At 37.9% G+C, this 19,602-nt stretch overlaps 1 long non-coding RNA gene across 1 annotated transcript in view; it reads right to left on the bottom strand.

Moving 5' to 3' along the window:
* Positions 1–19,602, bottom strand: part of LOC122808015 — a 139,048-nt gene that overhangs the window by 57,767 nt on the left and 61,679 nt on the right. The window contains exon 2 of the long non-coding RNA XR_006365757.1: positions 14,554–14,603. This is a non-coding gene — a long non-coding RNA (uncharacterized LOC122808015). The remainder of the gene's footprint in view (positions 1–14,553; positions 14,604–19,602) is intronic.

Genomic DNA, 19,602 nt, shown 5'->3' with positions numbered 1-19,602 from the left:
CTGACATGTGCATGTCTTTTTTGGTTAAATAAAGTATTTTAAATTTTATTTATAACCAAGCCATCATGCGCTAGTAACATAATTACAGGACTGAACAAAAATAAATTATAATAAAAAAAATGAAATTTAATATTCCAAATAGTTACAAACAGTTATAAACAGTTAAATGCTTTCATTTATACAATTATATTTCATCCAGAACCAATCAAATTAATCTCAACAACCCACTTTTATAACATTGTTGCATTGTTACATCATTACAAAGACCTGCATCTGGAGCATTTCTCCCCAGGCCGCTGAAAACTGGCTTAGTTCCAAGTTGGACTTTTCCAGTAAACAAATGTTAAATAAAAATAAATAATAAATAAAATTAATGTATCCAATTAATTAGGATTTTGGAACATGTTAGAGATATCAAGAATATTAACCCCAACAATGCTCTGTCTAAACATGCAGAAGTCTGTGGTGACTTCAAAAATTTTTTATTTTTTGTCATGGATAATGTTCACATGTCATTTAGAGTGTGCAACTGGGAAAATACTCTTGAATATAAGGAGCTTTGATGGCAACTGTTATTGAATTCTCATGTTTTACTAGGCATAAATGACGTTGTGTCTTTAAAAAGTGTTTTAACTCTCAGGGCTGCTAAATTATAGATATATTAAAATATTTTATAAATTATCAGTTGAGAAGTTTATATTTCAAAGATGAGCTGTTATTTATACAGTTTTTGATTTTAAGGAATTAAAAGTTTTTATTTTTTACACTGTACTATTTTGAACATTTAATTGTGATATACGATAGACATTTTATTAATTAGTGCCCTTTAAATGTTTAATTGGATGCATGAATTGATGTAACAATGCTATAAAAGCAGGTTGTTGAGATTAATTTGATTGATTCTGATGAAGTCTAATTGTATAGATAAAAGTGCTTAACTGTTTGTAACTGGAATATTAAATTTCATTTTTTTATCATAATTTGTTTTTGTTCGTTCCCATGATTTTGTTACTAGCAGTTTGTGGCTTAGTTATTGTTTTTCATTAGTGTTGGTGCCGATATTCCAAGGCTGTTTTCTATAGTTACGAAGTTGTATTCATCTCTGTGGCAAGACCAGTTTCCGGGACTGGTGCAAAATGGTTATGTCACAAACTGGTGATGAGAATAAAATCTTGTTAAGAATGATATTCTGAAGAAATTGGAAATCTGAAAATGGTTATTGCATCAGGAAATTTTGCATCATTTATTGCTGTGATTCATCTTTTGTAAGAACACTGTGATATTTATTTTTGTTGCTAGTAGAATACAAGAATCAGAAAAGGTAGATTACATTTTGTTCTTGGAGTTTTGTGCCTATTGTAGTTGCAAAACTTGTATCAAGGATAGAGCTCTAATCAATGACATTTCAAGAGTCAGTTTTGCTGACTGATGGTTTTCAATAAACTTCTTTTTAAACTGGTGAATTTGCCGATCTGCTGAATGCTTTTTATGACATCTTGAATATAAGGATTGGCTTAAGCAACTGTCATTATTTTCAATTAGTTACAGGGTAGTTACAAGTGAAACTCAAGAAGAAACAAAAGGAATGAAGTGCCCAAAGACTGCAATCAGCAGCAACTACCATAACTATAAAAGAGGGCACTCTGAGTGCCTTCTTTTGCAGATTTAGTAGTTACAAGTGATCTAATACTTGTGGAAAAGCTATGAAAATGAAACTGTGGTTTCAGTTTTGGGTGTTAAATTTGTAGAACACTTGACAGATGCTAGGAACAACAGTACTCCTATAACTCTTCAAATTGCTAAGTCAATGTTAAAAAGAAATTTCTTTCACTTTCGCACTTTAGGATATGTAAGATGTGGAATATGTACCACTTAGTGTCAGAAAGGTGAAAAATGTAAGCAATTAAAAATGAGGGATGGTTTGGTCAGAGGGTTTTTAACATAATTTGATCGACTACAAACTACCTGAAGGCCTAAAGTGAAGCTATGAGTTTGTTTATCTACATATATTCATACTGGCATCCCTGAGCAGCATACTTTGCAGACATAAATCAGAAGGGATTGCTATGGCCACTTCACCCTGATTAATTCTTATTGGCTATTATTCTAAATGGCAACCAATCAGAATTACCAGGGTAAAGTAACTATAGTACATCCTCCTGTTTATAGTTTTCAAAGTGTACTAGCTAGGGACGCTGCCATAACAAACAACACCACACAAACTGGCAAATTCATCACATTACAAGTGATTTTACTGTAAAAAGCACTTGGCAACAAAATGGACCCCCAAATAAAATAAGAGATTGAAGGGTTTTGTCTTTTTACCTGTTAGAACATAAATATGCTATTTAACAAGGAATTTATGTTAAAATTGTGTGGACTGTAATTGTGATCCCTGAAGTGCAAGACTAGTCATAGGGGTGTAGGTGGCATAGTCTCTTTCATTTCAGGGGGTGCAGGGGGGAAACACCCACTCAAATATATTTTAATAATATTGGAGTGATTTGTGAAATTCACTGTGATTCTGTACCATTTACATTTAATTTTTTTATAGTTGGGCTACTCGCAGTTACATGTCTTCTATTTTCAGTAAGGATGAGTTTAATGAGTAAAATAATCATCTAGAAAAGTCAACAAAATCAGGCAGAGCAGCATTCAAAGAACTGGTAAGCTATAAGTATGTTTAATTTATAACCAGAAATGCATTTCTGCTATTTTCTGTATGTCTGACTTTTTAAACAATTAAATGAATTGGATCATGTGAAATTCAGCTTTTTAAAAAGTTTTTCATGTAAAACAGAGCCAAAGAGAATCTATAGCAACAAATATTTTATACTATAGCTACTCATTATGGTAACAGATTACAATGTTGTCAGAGAAATAATGCTGTTCCTTCAGAGTACAGAAAAGGATGATGATGAATCATTTGAGTACCGTTTCACTGACAGATGTACAATCTAAGTCATGACAAATTAATTGTCTGGTGATGATAACAGCATACTAATCTATTATAAGGTGTGTTTTTATAAGGGGGTGTTCAGGCTACAGAAAATCTGAACTGAAATATTTTATATCCAGAAAAGATGACTACACAGAGCGAAGTGGCTGTATCTTGCTGAGAGCGAAAGTCATTATCCCATCACAAACTATGCACATGTGTTGCCTCAGTTACATCAATACTATCATTGCATTACTCATATAAAAGGTTAGGCAAAACAACTATATATATATATATATATATATATATATATATATATATATATATATATATATATATATATATATATATATATATATATATATATATATATATATATATATATATATATATAGATACACACACACACACACCCACACACACACACACACACATATCTCTTTCACTCTCTCTCTGTATATATACATATATATATATATATATATACACACACACACACACACACACACACACATATATATATATATATATATATATATATATATATGTGTGTGTGTGTGTATATATATATATATATATATATATATATATATATATATATATATATATATATATATATATATATGTTGTCAAATATAGTCTATCATGTAACATGGGAGTTGTTCTACCACTTCTCCAAAAACGTCCCTTGGAGTATCCAGAGAAATCACTGAAAAGATTCACTTTGAATAGGTTACTTTATTTATTAGAAAACTCTTGTCATTTTGGACACTCATTGGAAGTGGCTCTCCATATATCCTACAGTCATGTTAATTTTGGGTGCAGCTATTGAAAACTAATTTTCATCTTTTTTCTTACTTTCTCACAACCTTAACCCTCAACATCTATTCTTGTTCCATGTTATATATCTGGAAATAGTCTATAGAGAATTTTGTACCTATATGTGTTTGTATGGGTCTACTGTACGTGATCGAAATTTCAGAAAGCCGAACCCCATTTGGCTGAGACCATATGTTTGACTTCTGAAATTTTGAACATGTAAAAAAACTAAACAAAACAAAATAAAAACTTACATACATGTTGTCAGCAGGGGGCAAGCCCCCCCTGCACCCCCACACCCCCCTGCAATTTAAATATACCAACTCTGAGATCGCACTACAGTGTGGAAGATGGGAATCTTCCCATTCCGTACTATACAGAGATGTCTGTTCTGCATGATCGAAATTTCAAAAGTCGATCATATGGTATCGGCCATATGGGTTTCGGTTTTCTAAAATTTCGATCATGTGTAGGGGACCTGTTTGTACACATTGTATATTAATCTGTGTAAATTATGGATTTATGTTTTCTTTGTAGTCTCTGCCACTTGACTTATTGTGTTTCACTGATTGTTCTTTTTTTCCCTTGTCTGGATTAAGACTAAAATTGGTTAGTTGTTATCAGTGTTCTATCCCATTTAACAAATTCAAATAAAAAATAAATTAATAGAAAATGAGGATAAAGCTAAAAAAGCTAAAAATAAATTAATAGAAAATGAGGATAAAGCATTATCATTTATAAGTGAAAAACATGGCCAGTTTGTATGAATGAATGAATGTACTCAAATGACTGCTGCTGCTTTTCACCCTTCTTTGAACAGATTAGAAGAAAAAGTGGTACAATCATTTAAAGAATAAATGATTTGATAGGCCTGTTGAAGAAAGAGAACTGGGACTTTAACTCCTTTTAGCGGAATAATGCCAGAATCAGTGTAACTCTTTTTAGCTGAATAATGCCAGAATCAGTGCTGATTGTCATATGCAGAGATGTTAATTGGGAAAAAAACTGAGATCTGCTCTAGACTTGTTTTATCTTGATTTACAAAGTGAAGTTCTCGTAAAGGAAGCCACATAAACTAAGCACCACGATAATGTAATGAAAGTATATACGTCTGAGACAAATGACACAGTAACTGTGAGTATGCTTGGTAAAGGAAAGAAGCAGATATCCACAAAAAAACTATTAGTTGTTATCAGATCTGTATCATATACTGATGAACTCCAGCACTGGAAGAATTGTAAGAAACCATGTCTATAAAATTTTAGAAAGAAAACTGTGACTTGTTACTTCAGAGGATGACTGGTACAGCAGTACACTTGGTGAACCTGTGCTTCCAAAGAAAGGGAGAGTTTCATATATATCAAACAGTTCAAGAAAAGTACATAGAACACAAACGTAGTCCGTAGTCCAAAAAAACAGCTCTTTATTTCGGATCTGCCAACATTTTCATATATATAGTATATACATTTAAATAAGTATAATTGCTTAATAGTATAATTACTTAGTTAATTAACACAGCTTATTTTAAGGAACACATCACAGTTACATAAAAAGTAACAGTTTCAAAGATTTTCAAGTAAAGGAAACATTTCAGTCCATTTAGAATATCCCTTTAAAATATCTCACAATGCTTAAATGTATTTTAAGATATATTTTAGGAGAGTTTCACCTATTACTGTGAACATTGCCACTGGACCAAGGAAGGATGATCACAATGGTGTTCTGCCATTTTGTGAAATCAACACTCTTGAGTAATATTGTGATGGAATAGGGGTTGGGGCAAGTAAAAACTCAGCACTCTGAATAAGACTATGATGGAACAGACAATCGGCCAAGTGTGATCTCAGCACTTTGTGTAAGATTGCAAGAGACCAGAGGATGGGCAAGTGTAAATGTAACACTCTCAGTAACATTGTGATGGAACACAGATTGAGCCAAGTGTAATCTCAATACAATACTACTGTGCTGCAGTGGAGATTTGGCCAAGTGTGGTTTCAGCTCTCTGAATAGGACTGTCATAGAATAGAGGCTGGGCTAAACATGATTTCAGCACTCTGAGTAAAACTGCAATGGAGCAGAGGCTGGGCAAGGGTTTGCTTCTTAAAAGGAAGTGAAGAGATCTTCAAAAGTCTTAATACTATTTGTGCATCCCAAAGGCATGCTTCTGCTTTTCTTGTGAGATTTGAGCACTGTAAATATGTAACACAGTGCTCCATTCAGCTCCCTTTTGAAATACTGGGCCTCAAAATGCTGAGTCCTGACATGCCAAAAAAAAAAAGATAAAAGTATAGAAGAGCGAATATCACACATCTTCCTTCTCCTTTAAACTTCTTTTTGCAGGGAGCAATCCCCCTGAACCCCCTCATGGGGGGGTGGGGGAAAGCCCCCCACATCCGCTAAACCTATATATACCAACTGTGGTATACCTGTACCTTGGAAGAAAAGGCAACATTCCAAGAAATGGCAATCTCAGACTGAATATTTCTAAGTCTAGATTTTCAGCCATTCAGTCTCCACATTACAGACTGTGCTGATGCAGGTCCCAACCTTTTGTATGGTTACTGCTCTATTCTCATACGGAGTGGACTTTAGTAATACATAATGCAAGAATGGAGTATGGCTGTTTAAAACCAGATGTTCCTTCCTTTCCCCCAGCTAGTTTATTTCAAGATATGTATACATCATACAGCATATTGCTTGATCAGATAATTTTACAAACTTCTGGAAGGTGAGATGCTATCCTGAGTGCAAAATGAACTGTATGGTTGGTTGGAATAATCTATATCTGGTTATGATCAGGTCTTTGAGCAGAACCATATTACTATGTGCTCTAGCCAGAGATGCCAAGAAATTCACCTCTAGAGTGAAGCTTGAGAGGTGAAGCTTGACATCCATGTCGAGGACACATAATAACTTGTTAGAGTCAGTGAGACCCAATTATAACTCTTTGTAGTGCATTGAGTTTTATCTATTCCAAGTACTATTAGTTGCAAAAGAAAAAAATGTGAAGTGTGTTACCAGCTTTGAAATTCAGTAAAGCACTTAGCAGCTTCTGTCACATAGCATGTAAATATAACTGGAAGAAAAAATGAGGGACAGTTTATTTAGGTAAATAAATTACTTTCAGACTGATGTCTGAAAACATCCAAGAACAAAAATATGAGACAAAATGTTTAGGGACATATGAGGATGAAGGAAGTCTCTTTCATGACACCCAACTGTAACAGCGCTTAGTGATGTGTAACAATTGTTACATATCTCAGAAAGCACTGTTATAGTCAGGTCTTGCACCATAGGTTTATCTTTATTGCCAGTTTTTGAGTGTAAACATGGTGCTCCATGCACTACATGTCTTTTATTCATCTTTGTGCACACTCCAGTTTTTGGGATAGGTACAAACTGGTGATATTACATTATTGCCTGTGAGCAGTGGAAACTGATACATAAAGAAAGAAAACTGTTTCACTGTGGTAGCCCTCCCTTTATATCACTTGTGTGAGAAACAGACCAGGCCATGGAGTATAGCACTAGGCATGGTAGATATGGAGGTTTACCTCTGAGATACCTGTCACTAAAGATTAAAATTCGTTTGGAAAACAGTGTTACCATTCTTTAAAAATACATCAGTTTTATGCAATAAACTTAGACCAGACCAGGTAGGAGGCATTATTGAGAGACTTAGTTTCAGTCTAAGGGAACTCCAAGGCTCAAGTCTATATGCTAGGTAACATTCTAATACATATGAAGAATATTCAATGGCTACTTCCTACAGTTGCCATGGTTACTAGCTCTTGATTTCTAATTTGTTTAATAATTGGGAATCTAGAATGACACATACACACACACAAAGCTAATATCAAATTATACAATAACAGGTCATTGTTATTCAAAAATTAGACACTGATTGGACATCTCAACCAGCCTGTTGTAAATTGAGCATATACCAATAGAAAAAGTCTGGCACTGATGTACTATTTGGTTGCCAGACATTTCTATTGACATATGCTCCCAGGATGGCAAAAACTAAATAATCAGAAATGTTCCTGATTTTTCCATGTATTTAAGTGCTGTCCCTCTTAGTTTCTCTCTTTTCCATTGCTTCTTCACTGCACTGATGTACTGTCCCACATGCATGTGCTGTACATCAGCAAACATGGAAGAATGAAGAGGAACACTACAGCTCCATCATACAAAGGCATTATTTAAGAAATCTAAGCAATTATATCATCATTGTACAACAGCAATAATCCACTCCTGGGTGTGGGTATATCAGGATTTATCCACAGCTGGCTTTGTTTGATTACTTGGGCTTCGCTTCATGATCGAACCAGACCAACTGTGGGTAAATCCTAATATACTCACACCCAGTGATAGATTATTGCTTAATTATATAACTGAGAACTAGTATTTTAAAAGGACAGTTATAAAACAAATAGGTATGAGGTAAATTTAATAAGTGCTGTGATAAATTCTCCACAGGGTAGAATAATGGACCATTATTATTCGGGGTTTGTACTATAATTATTCAACAATGGGTAGATACTACTACTAATGATGATAAAAAGAAGTTATGTCTTACCATAACGTTCCAGCTGTGCTGTAGATCTTTGTTCATTCATTACCATTAGGACCTTGGTTCCGTCCTCGGAATCGATATGGCCATTTCCAAGCTCGCGCCAGCCAAACATTCTCAGCTAAGACCTACCCATAATGCCCCTCTACTAGTTACTTCAGATCAAGTTTACTCGCCCTTAGATAATAGATGTAGTAATAGAAAAAAATAGTAGGAGGCTCTGTCTGAGCAAATACCCTAACCAGGAGTTCCTAAAGTCCTGCAGGAGTCCAGGCAGGGGGAAGGAGGGCGGGAAGTAATGAATGAACAAAGATCTACAACACAGATGGAACGCTATGGTAAGACATATCTTCTTTATCTGATGTTGTAAATCTTTGTTTATTCATTACCATTAGGACCGAGTACCCAGCTACTTGAGTCCTGGGTGGCCCTAAGGAAGGATATTTCTGAGCACCATAGAACCAAAAGATGCTCGTCCTCTGGAGACCAAATCCAATTTGTAATGAGATATAAAGGTATGAGGTCTTGCCCAAGTGGCTGCTGTGCAGATATCCATAGAGGCTCTGGAATGAAATGCTATTGAAGTAGCCATAGATCTGGTAGAATGAGCCTTTATTCTGGAAGGTAAGGATAGCTTATTCTGTTGGTAGATAAATGTAATGACGTTTGTAAGCCAGGAGTATAAAGTCACTTTGGAAACAGATTTACCCAATTTGGGTCCTGCAAAGGCCATGAACAATTGATCTGTTTTCCTGAAAGATTTAGTCCTGTCCAAATAACAACGAAGCTGCCAATGCACATCAAGGGTGTGTAAAAGGTACACCCCTCTGTTAGAATGCCTTGGGAAGAAAACCAGCAGGTCAATAGATTGGTTAATGGAAAAGCCAGAAATGACCTTGGGCAAGAAAGAAGGGTCAGTATGAAGGGACACCCTATCTATGTGGAAGATCAAGTAAGGACTCCTGACACTCAAGGCCTGCAGCTCAGATACTCTTCTCACTGAGGTAAGTGCTACTAGAAGTAAGGTTTTCCATGACAAAAACTTTAAATCACATGAATCAAAGGGCTCGAAAGGATGACCTGTGAGAGACTGAAGTACCAAAGTCAAGTCCCAGGGTTCTAAGGGAGGCTTGACCAGAGGTTTAACATGTAATACTCCTTTCAAAAAGGTCTTGCACAGGTGGTGTGACATAATTGAAGAATTATCAAGATCATTATGAAAACTGGCCATAGCTGCTAAATGTACAGTGATCGTCGAAGCTGAGGCTCTTGCATGCAAAACAGTAGTCAGGTATTATAGGATCTTTTGAACAGGCATAAAGAAAGGGTCTAAGTTCTGATCTTTGGCCCAAATAGAGAATCTAGTCTATTTACTAGAATAAATTTTCCTAGTGGAAGGTTTGTGTGAAGCCAGAAGAATTTCAAGAACAGGAGATGAGATGTCAGGCAGCCTGGCAATCACTGGAAGTGAAGAAACCAAACTGTGAGCTTGAAACTGGGCAGGTTCAGATGAATCAGTCCCTGAGGATAAGATAACAGGTCTTGGGAATGATCCAGGATCCATGGACTGTGAATCAGATGAGGCCATAGGGAAGACCCAGTGGCCAATTGTGCATTAGATCATCCCTCGGTGGTTCCCCCTGAGGGAGATCAGGGCAAAGTAGCTTCTGCATTTGTAGTTTAGAGGAGGAAGCAGACAGGTTGCAGCAAGGCTTGCCTCAGCATTGGAAGATCCGATCTGCTGTTACAGGGTTGAGGGACCACTCGTGAGGCATCAGGATGTTCCTGCTCAGATTGTCCGCAATAAGGTTGGAACTCTCGGGAATGTATGTTGCTATAAGGAAGTGGTTGGAAGCCATCACCCAGTCCCAAATCCTCATGACTTCCCGACACAGGGGATAAGACCTGGTTCTGCCTTGCTTTTTGATATACCAGGTGACTGATATGATGTCTGAATGAATTGCAATGGTCCCAGATGGTAGGGACACATGGAAGGCTTGCAATGCTAGGATAACTGCCTTCAGTTCCAGGACATTTATGTGCAAATTGGCCTCCATGGGGGACCAGGTGCCTTGGACAGTCTTTCCCTGGAAATGCCCCCTCCCAACAGGGAAGCATTTGTGGTCACCATGGCCGTGGGCTGGGGAAGACAGAATGGTCGACACCAAAGATTCGTTTGTGGGTTCATCCACCATAACATTTCTTCCTTGCAACAGTTTGAAAGATGTAACATGTGGTCGAGTGGGTAAATTAGCAATGACCATTGTGCGGAAAGGAGCTATTGTAGGATTCTCATGTGCAGTCTCGCCAGTGGTACTAACATAATGGCAGCTGCCATGGAGCCTAAGAGTTGCAGTACAAGATGTGCTGGTACATAGGTCTGAGAAGAAGGTCTTGGATTTGGTATGTTATGTTCACAAACCTGTGAGGGGGGAGAGATGCTTGACATGATGTTGTGTCAAAGACCGCTCCAATGAATTTCAGTGTCTTTGTTGGAGACATTGAGATTTGTCCTTGTTGACTGTAATCCCCAAACGGAGAGTGAAACCTTGAGTTTAAGAAGATTCCTGGTCGGAGAGGTAAGGAACCAATTGCCTAGATAGGGAAACACCTTAAATCCTTGCAGTCAAAGATGAGGTACCACAACTGCCATACATTCGGTGAACACTCGAGGGACTGTCGAGAGACTGAATGGCAATGCCCTGAACTGGTAGTGATTGGCTCCCAACTGTTAGTGGAGAAACCTCCGGGAGCAGTCATCCATCTTCATGTGGTAGTACGCATCCTGGAAGGTCTATAGAGCACATCCAGTTATCCATCCCTAGGAAGGGAAGAATGGACTGTATTGTGACCATCCGGAAATTTTGAAGTTTGATAAATTTGTTCAATAAGCTGAGATCCAGGATTGGTCTCCAGTCCCCTGCTTTTTTGGCACTAAAAAGAACCTTGAATAAAACCTGGATCCTGTCTGATCTAGTGGTACTGGTTGGATGACTCTTTTCCTTGGCAGCTTTTCTATTTCTAAGGCTGCTAATTTCCTCTGATTGGGTGGTATATCAAGGATGGGAGTTAAATCTAATGGTATTTGATAGCCTCTGGATATTATTCTCTGCACCGAAACATCAGTAATAATAAGATGCCAGGCTGGTAGATGCAGAGAAAAATGACCCCTGACTGCTTTCAGAGGAAAGCAATCAGGCTGCTGCTCAGGAGCACTAGTAGGGTCTACCAGAGAAAGAATCTCTAGCTCCCTGGTTACACGGACCCCCTCTACCTCGAAAGGGACGTCTTCCATATAAGTTTCCACCTCTGCCCCAGGGGGGATTGTTCACCACGAGTGTCACAAAAAGGACCTTGGGATTTCTTGAACCACATTTTTTCCCTCCCTTCTGGTTCCTGGAGTAGGACCTCTGGGGGTCAGAAAGGCATACACCCACAGCAGACAAGGTCTTTCCATCTTTCTCACTACGTGTAAGAGTGTCTCGTACTTTGGGTCCAAAAAGTGCAGATTCATCGACAGGTACATTGACGAAGGAAGATTTAAAGGGGTCTGCGAAGTCACACAACCGCATCCAAGCATTACGTCTCATGACAACGCCTGATGCGGCAGCTCGAGCTGCTCCCTCGGTGGAGTGAGATATCAAACACATCGAGGAGTTCAAAATGGATTCAAGGGTAGCTAGCTGCGAGACGACAGTATCACGCACCTCATCAGGCAGTACCCCACCAAAGAGGGAGACATTTCAGAAATTAGGTCTCTTTGAAGGCAAGTCAAGTGTGCTGGATAGAACAGAGACTGAATAGTGAATGTCACTGAAGCATAGGTCCACTTCCCTAGTCTGTCCATGGTCCAGGACTCTCTGTTTGGAGGATGGATGGTGGAACTATCTTTTGCCAGTTCCCTCTTGGTGGCCGCCACTATGACCATAGAATCAACTGTCAACTGCTAGGACAAGTGGGGCTGGTCTTCAGGTGTAGATAAAATTTTTTGTCTGGCCTCTGAGGAACAGGTTTTATGTTATCCGGGGCCTTTCAGGCACACTGCACAATGATTTTAACAATGTCATCTACCAGTGGAGTGGCTGGGCACGGAAGGCCTGCAGGAACACTGATTCCTCAGAAGAAGGGTTATAGAACTTCCAGTCTCCCCACTGCTTGAGGATTTTGAGAATGTCTCTGAATGAAGATGTCATCTGGGGAAGACCGTGGGGACCCTTCCCCCTCATCACAATCAGTATCTTCGGTGATAGATTCCTCCAGTGAATCAAGATGCTTCCTCTTGCACCGTTTCTTCTGGGGTGGCTCCCCAGTGGGATCTTTTGAGGAGGACTCCGGAGAAGGGGTTCCCTTCAAAGAAGTTTCTTGTGACTCCCGTGCCTGGGGTCCCAGAAATAGAGGGCTGGGAGAGGTGCATGCTAGGGGATGGTTCTGATACTGATGTCATTGGTGCTGACTGCGAGTCCACTACCTGTACAGCTGGCCCACCTGAGGAGAGATGGGAGTCTGGAACCGGGAGGGACAACCTCGGAACCAGGGTTACACCTCGCCGTGAGGAGCCCACCTCCAGGTGAGGAGCTCTGAGAGAACTGGAAGCCATCGGCACCATGGACATAGATGGCACCAGTGAGAAAATAGGCACCGGGCTAGGTACCAAGGTATGGATGATCCAAGCACTGCTTCGGGAGAGCATCAGTTCCACCGGAGCCAATGCAGCAAGGGTGGACAGAGCCGACAGGGAAAACCTGCTGTCGGAACTGAGACAGTATGCACCGGAGCAGAAATATCTTGTCCTTGGCAGGTATTTGAGTTTTGGAGCTGATGGAGCCAAAGAAACTGTTGGCACCATGGCTGGGGATGGTGCTGAAGCAGGTACAATCATTGGAGCTAATGTTGGATCCAAGGACGGCACCGAAGTCAGTGGTGCCGAGGTTGGATCTGAAACAGGGGTGAATATCATGGACAGCACTGAGGGAGAAGACACAGAGACTGGTGCTGAAGAGGTCTGCGGTGAGGGCACCGGTGAAGCATGGAGCCGACTCAGTTCTGTAACTGACGGAGATGCAGGAACCGAGTGACTCCATTTTTCCTTATGTTTTTTTTTTTTTTTTTGGTTTTGGAGGGGGTGAGACCTCCGACCCAGATAGAGCCTCTGAAAAAGGTGTCTTGAGTAATCCATTTTTTCCTTATGTTTTTTGGTCTTTGGAGGGGATGAGACCTCCAACCCAGATAGAGCCTCTGAAAAAGGTGTCTTGAGTAATCCATTTTTCCTTATGTTTTTTGGTCTTTGGAAGGGGTGAGACCTCCGACCCAGATAGAGCCTCTGAAAAAGGTGTCTTTTTAAGATAAGTTTATTTTTACGTTCTGCTAGTGTACAATTACTAAAACTAGCACAAATGTCACAGCCAGCTTTAATATGATCCATGCCAAAACAGTAGCCACAACGAACATATGTATCTGAGTTAGGCATCTTATGTCCACACTTGTCACACTGTTTAAAATCCCAACTTAGCTTTGTCTAATATAATAAGACAACAAGGCTATCCTATAGAAAAATTAAGGGAGAAAATACCAATGATGTTATTTTAAAAAAAAAAAATACCACTAGTAAAAAGGAAAGGCCTGTCAAAGACAGGGGAGAAGGACAATACCAATAAACATAAAAAATTAAATTACCAAGGAAAAGGGTAGGAAATAGGCTTAGGTTATAGTCAACAGTGAGAAAATGCTAACTTGACTAAAAATTACAAAATTTTGAAGAGAAACTGTTTTAAAATTAATTTTCTACTTAGCTTTGAGAGAGATGGCTAGCACATCTGACTAGGAACACAGCAAACGAGATCTGAAGTAACTAGTTGAGGGGCATTATGGGTAGGTCTTAGCTGAGAGTTTTTGGCTGGCGCGAGCTTGGAAACGGCCGTGTTGGTACCAAGGACGAAACTGAGGTCCTAATGGTAATGAATAAACAAAGATTTACAACATCAGATCTGATGTTAGTTACAAATTGTGAACTGGCTGCGCAAACAAGGAAGGGGCAGACAGGATCGAGGCAATGTAAAATTCCAGCAATGATTTCTCAAAAAGTTTTTAAAATAAATGCTTACATTTTATTTTGACATGCACATACACACACACACACACACACACACACACACACACACACACACACACACACACACACACATATGCACACAAAAATATTTATAAAAACTGAATGTTTGTTTACCTTTTGCTCTTCTGATCTTTCCTCTTTTCTACATTGCGCATCTTTGCACACTTTCAAAAAAACATAACCATAAATTTATCTTATTTTACTTTCTTCAGAACTAAGAAATACAAAGAGCAAAGAGATCACTGTATAATAAATGTTAAAGTGAATTTAATTTATGTGCAATATCAGGATTATCTGTCTAGAACATTATAGTATATAGTAAGCAGTTATATATCTAGTAATGTCTTGTCATATTAAGTCTATGTGATATCTACACATTTCAGATAAGGAGACATGGAATTTCATTCAGTTTTTGCACTTGTGTGATTCTGAATAACAATAAAGTTTACTTTGACTTGACTTTGACTTTGAATTGTACATATCCTTTTTCTTATTAATAAAGGTGTTGAGTATTTAGAGTAGACTAACACTTTCAAGCCTCTTTCAGCCAAACCTTGTGCAAAAAACAAAGCAAGCAACAAAGACAAGAATATGTAATTTAAACATAACAATACAATATTAACACAGAAGTCTGAGTACAGAAATAAAAGGATACCTCTCAGCTTTACCTATTTTAGAGCTACGTACCTATTTTCATGCTAGATTTGCCTCTTTGCATGATGTACCAATTTTTTTAGGTATGCACCTATTTTCAGGCTTAATTTATCCCTTCATATGATTTTGTCAATCTCAACATGCATCATATATGCTTTTAAAGGTGTTTAGTACAGAGGAAACCAGGCTCCATGACCAACGTACTGATTGCACTAATATTGAGAATGAGATCCCACATTTTACATCTCATTTTTTCAGGCTTAGAGAATCTTCAAATGTAAACTGTGTTGTTCACAACATACTTATATTTTTGTCAGTTACAGTTTTTTCAAATTTGTGTTTCTTAACAGTATCCCATATTCAATCTTTGAAGCAGAAAGAGTTATATGTTTTTCAGTATTCAAACTATATACTAATTGGGATTTTCTAGATTTTTGTCCTGACGTACTAACTTTTCAAGAACCCTTGAAGCTATTTTCAATGTGTGCAGGTTTAGAGGTATGTACAAGTAAGTCAGAAAAGTACTAAATAGTATTTAATACAATGAATAAATTAGAATACTAATCAAAACCACTATCAAATGGCTCACAATCACAAGGTCATTTGTCTACATTCTTTTCCAGTCTTTTGCTGTTGTTCACAGTCAGGAAAAAAAAAGAGAAAGAAAACCATAAAGCAAGAAATCAGCAAAGAATGAGGAATGCTGCCTTGTCCAATGGCGATAGTACCACTTAGGCACCAAATGACTAATAAGGACAGTTTTCCCACCACACATAAAACTCTGATGTTTTCTGTGAGTAGCTTCATATTTGTACAAGGAGGTCTGTAAAATTATAAAGCAGCTATCTGCAAAGGTGCTTCTGTGAAGATCTGAAGAAACCTTTCTACTTTATAGGCATATACACATTTATCTTTCTCATGTAGCACCTTTTAGAAAATGAAATGCTTAGAAAGAAAATGTTACATAGGAGTATATAATCTTAAAATGGATTGCACAAAGGGAATATTATTGTCAGGATGATTTTTTTTCACAGGAAGTTGTAAAAACACGGGTATTTCCTTAAGAAAAGTGGAGATTCAGGAACTGTGGGTAAATTTAAGACAAGACATTTCTAATGATAGATAAGAAAATACATACTGGTGGTTACCTGTGACCAACAGCTCATTTAAGTGGCAAGGGTATAGGTAGGCGCAGTGGGATCAGCAATCATGTTCTGCTCCTGCCATCTACATTTCTGTGAATATATAGAATGAATATAAAGAGATTATATGGGAAGGGATTTACCAGGGCTGCTGATGGAAAAGAATGGGCAAATCATTCTGCTGAGTGTGGAAGGGTAAACTTTGTGTGTAGATAAAGCAGTCTTTATATATGACTGCTGCAATATTTCTGTAGGTCGAGTTAATTAAAAATTACACTCTCTCTCTCTCTATCTCTGTCCCATTGCCTGTAAGTATTCCTTCCTCTGTGGTTGCTGTAGCTACATGCACCTGGCACATTCTAATTCCTTTTTTTCTGCTTTTTCTTGGCAACTGTAACCCACTGTTTTCAGCTCCAATTACTGACAGTGTTCCAGTACCACCAATAGACCCCTCCATCCATTATACTTGTGTACTTCACTATGGACTATGAAATATGCAAAGGCTTTCCTGTAACCCATCTGACAGACATACACTCAGGGACTCGAATCCAAACTTGAGTAATTCTTCATCTATCCCTTGTGAAGGACACCAAATAGAAAGGATTAGACCAGATAAAATCACTTTAGCCAGCAGATCTAGGACACTCTCTCTCTGATGCACTGCATGTGGGAAAATACAGATGCCTTGTTGAAGTTTCAAGAAATGTATTTAGTTAAGTAGGTAGATGGACAAGTACTCTTGTTCTAATATGTTCTATTCAACAGGTCAGTTATTTAAAGGTAGTCACAAACAATGGTGGAAGGGACCAGGGGTGCTGATTGGAGAAACATCTGGGAGATGTAAAAACAAGAAAATAATCTCAAAACTTAGAGGTTAGTCCATTATGTGAATATTCCCGAAGGACCCGTGAGGGTTTACCAGATCAACAGCCTGTGGAACCTCTGCTTGGTTAAAAGGTTTATTTTTATTTTTCACACTTCCACACAACACAGTAACTAGTATCAAATGGAAAATCCAATGTAAACAGCAACGGAGTATCAGGACTTAGAAACCGGTATTTCACGTTATTAAAATAACAATGTTAAAATCAGTAAAGCACTTTCATCCTGCCAATTTAGGACTTCCTCAGAGGATGTTAGCTCTGATGAAGTCCTAAATTGGCAGGATGAAAGTGCTTTCTAAGTCCTTATACTCTGTTACTGTTTACATTGGATTTATTTTATTTTTATTTTTAACATTTTTATCAAACATACAGAACAGGAGAATTCATGCATGACAACATACCATGAGCAACCATTATAGAACTGTATTTAAAAAAAACACTTTTGTCTGAGTTTCATCAGGTCCATCTGATAGAGTGGTTTGTTGAGTGGTTTACAGTTTGATCAATGGAAATGCCTGCTTTTATGAGGCTGTTGCCAGACTTTATTATTATAATGGAAAAAGGTTCTATAATAAGGTTTTCACATTCCTTGAAGCACTTTATGACAGCTTTATTACAGAATCTTTTTCCAGTCTGACTCGTCTGTATCACCGCTTATCACATGTAATATGAGAGGCTGTGCCCACTTTAATGTGGCTCATATTTCCTGAAATACATTATGAAAGATTAACCACCACTACAAAGACTGTGGAGTACAGAGGCACATGTGTACCAATGTGCTCACACAACTAAATGAGCTACAAAATCAAAAACATAGTTTGCACCTCAAAAAGATGGTCTTCTGTCCCGCTAAATACTGACTAACTAATAAGTTACATTTGCTATTACCAAAGGTAAAGCCATAAGCAACTTTCTTGTGGGGACTTTGTTTCCAACCCTGGAAATTAAATATACTAACTCCAGGATCGTACAAACTCAAAGAAAGGAGAAATCCCCTTGAATTATGTAACAGTCAATATAATGACCTTCGACCATTACATAATTTAATAACAGCTGTACCATCAATGAAAAAGCATTAGCATTTCAGCATGCAATGAAATGCTTGCAGTGGTAAATCACAACGCACCCACGCTTATATATATATATATATATATATATATATATATATATATATATATATATATATATATATATATATATAAAGGGCTGAAGTCTTTAAGCTTTGTATGTTTGAAAGTGATGATTACAGCTTTCTACTTTAAGTTCTGGCTGTGGTTTACGTTCCTCCAAGTCCGAAAAAGGTTTTCGTGTTAATAGTTTTTTTGCTTTGTAACCTTTTGACAGTTTTATCTTTGGTTTAAGTCATTTTCTGTCTGGATATGGAGGACATACCAAGGAACTCATACCGTGATGGGAGCCAAGATCGCCTCAATCTCTTTAACTACAATTTACCATTTGAAATAGTCTCAGCTGTGCAATCATTTAACGATGTAGTAGAAAGAACACATGACATCCTGAGGAGATTAGGATCTTATGGAGCTAACAGCAGACAAGTAACGAACCTAACAACCACAAACACATCGGACCAGCATCCCAATGGCCTCACAGGAGTAAATAACCTTTTGGATGAGATTCTGCCACCCAATAGTAACAACCCTTTTTTGGCTTGGCAGGAAGAAGACATTCTCTCCAGTGCATCTAACATGTTACTGGGATCTGTTTCAAAGGTCGCTACCCCTGGTAACTGTAAACATCTTATTTTTAAGCTTGAAGAACTTGTTTCTAATTACAAAAGTATTGAATATGATGATTTTTACCTCACCGGCTGTGTTGACAATTATATTGTTCCGCAAGGTCTGAGATTTAGCAAATTCCCCAATGCCACTGACCAAAACAGTGATATTTATCAGTCCCCTTGTTAGATTTTTAACGAAGCTGGTATTAAAGTTCTCTAAACTTTAATAGTCCATAATCAGAAAAAAATGGAGAATTTGATTACAGAAATTAAAGCACTCAATGATTCTATCCTCAGGCATCCTTATTTCAAAGCTGTTAAGCCTGAATGGATGAGAATCGATGCTAAGGTTTCCAGACATGTAGCTTCCCTTATCCAGAAAAAGAGAAAGAAGTTAGCCCATGACTTGGAACAATATAGGCAGAAAGCTGCCTACCCACTTTGTCTAAACAAATGTAACAGCTTAAAAACAACACTCCCACATCCACAAGTCACTCGCATTGTTTTCCAAAAGGACAAGATCCCACTTTTACCAACAGGATTAAGAATGGCACTGGTTTTTTCAACACCACAATGAAGTAACTTCACAAGCCACCAAGCTGAAGACTCTATTGAAGGCATGACTGGAAACTCCACTAAAGAAATCATTCATCCACCCAGGAACAAAGCACAAGAGATCAGCAATCCTACAGCTGCAGTGAATGTTAATAACCCAAATCATTTTTTATCCCTCACCTTGCTGAACAAC

Source organism: Protopterus annectens, chromosome 8.part0 (assembly GCF_019279795.1).
Source record: "Protopterus annectens isolate FY-2018-M chromosome 8.part0, PAN1.0, whole genome shotgun sequence".
Taxonomy (NCBI): domain Eukaryota; kingdom Metazoa; phylum Chordata; order Ceratodontiformes; family Protopteridae; genus Protopterus; species Protopterus annectens.
This window is presented reverse-complemented; position numbering and strand designations above follow the sequence as displayed.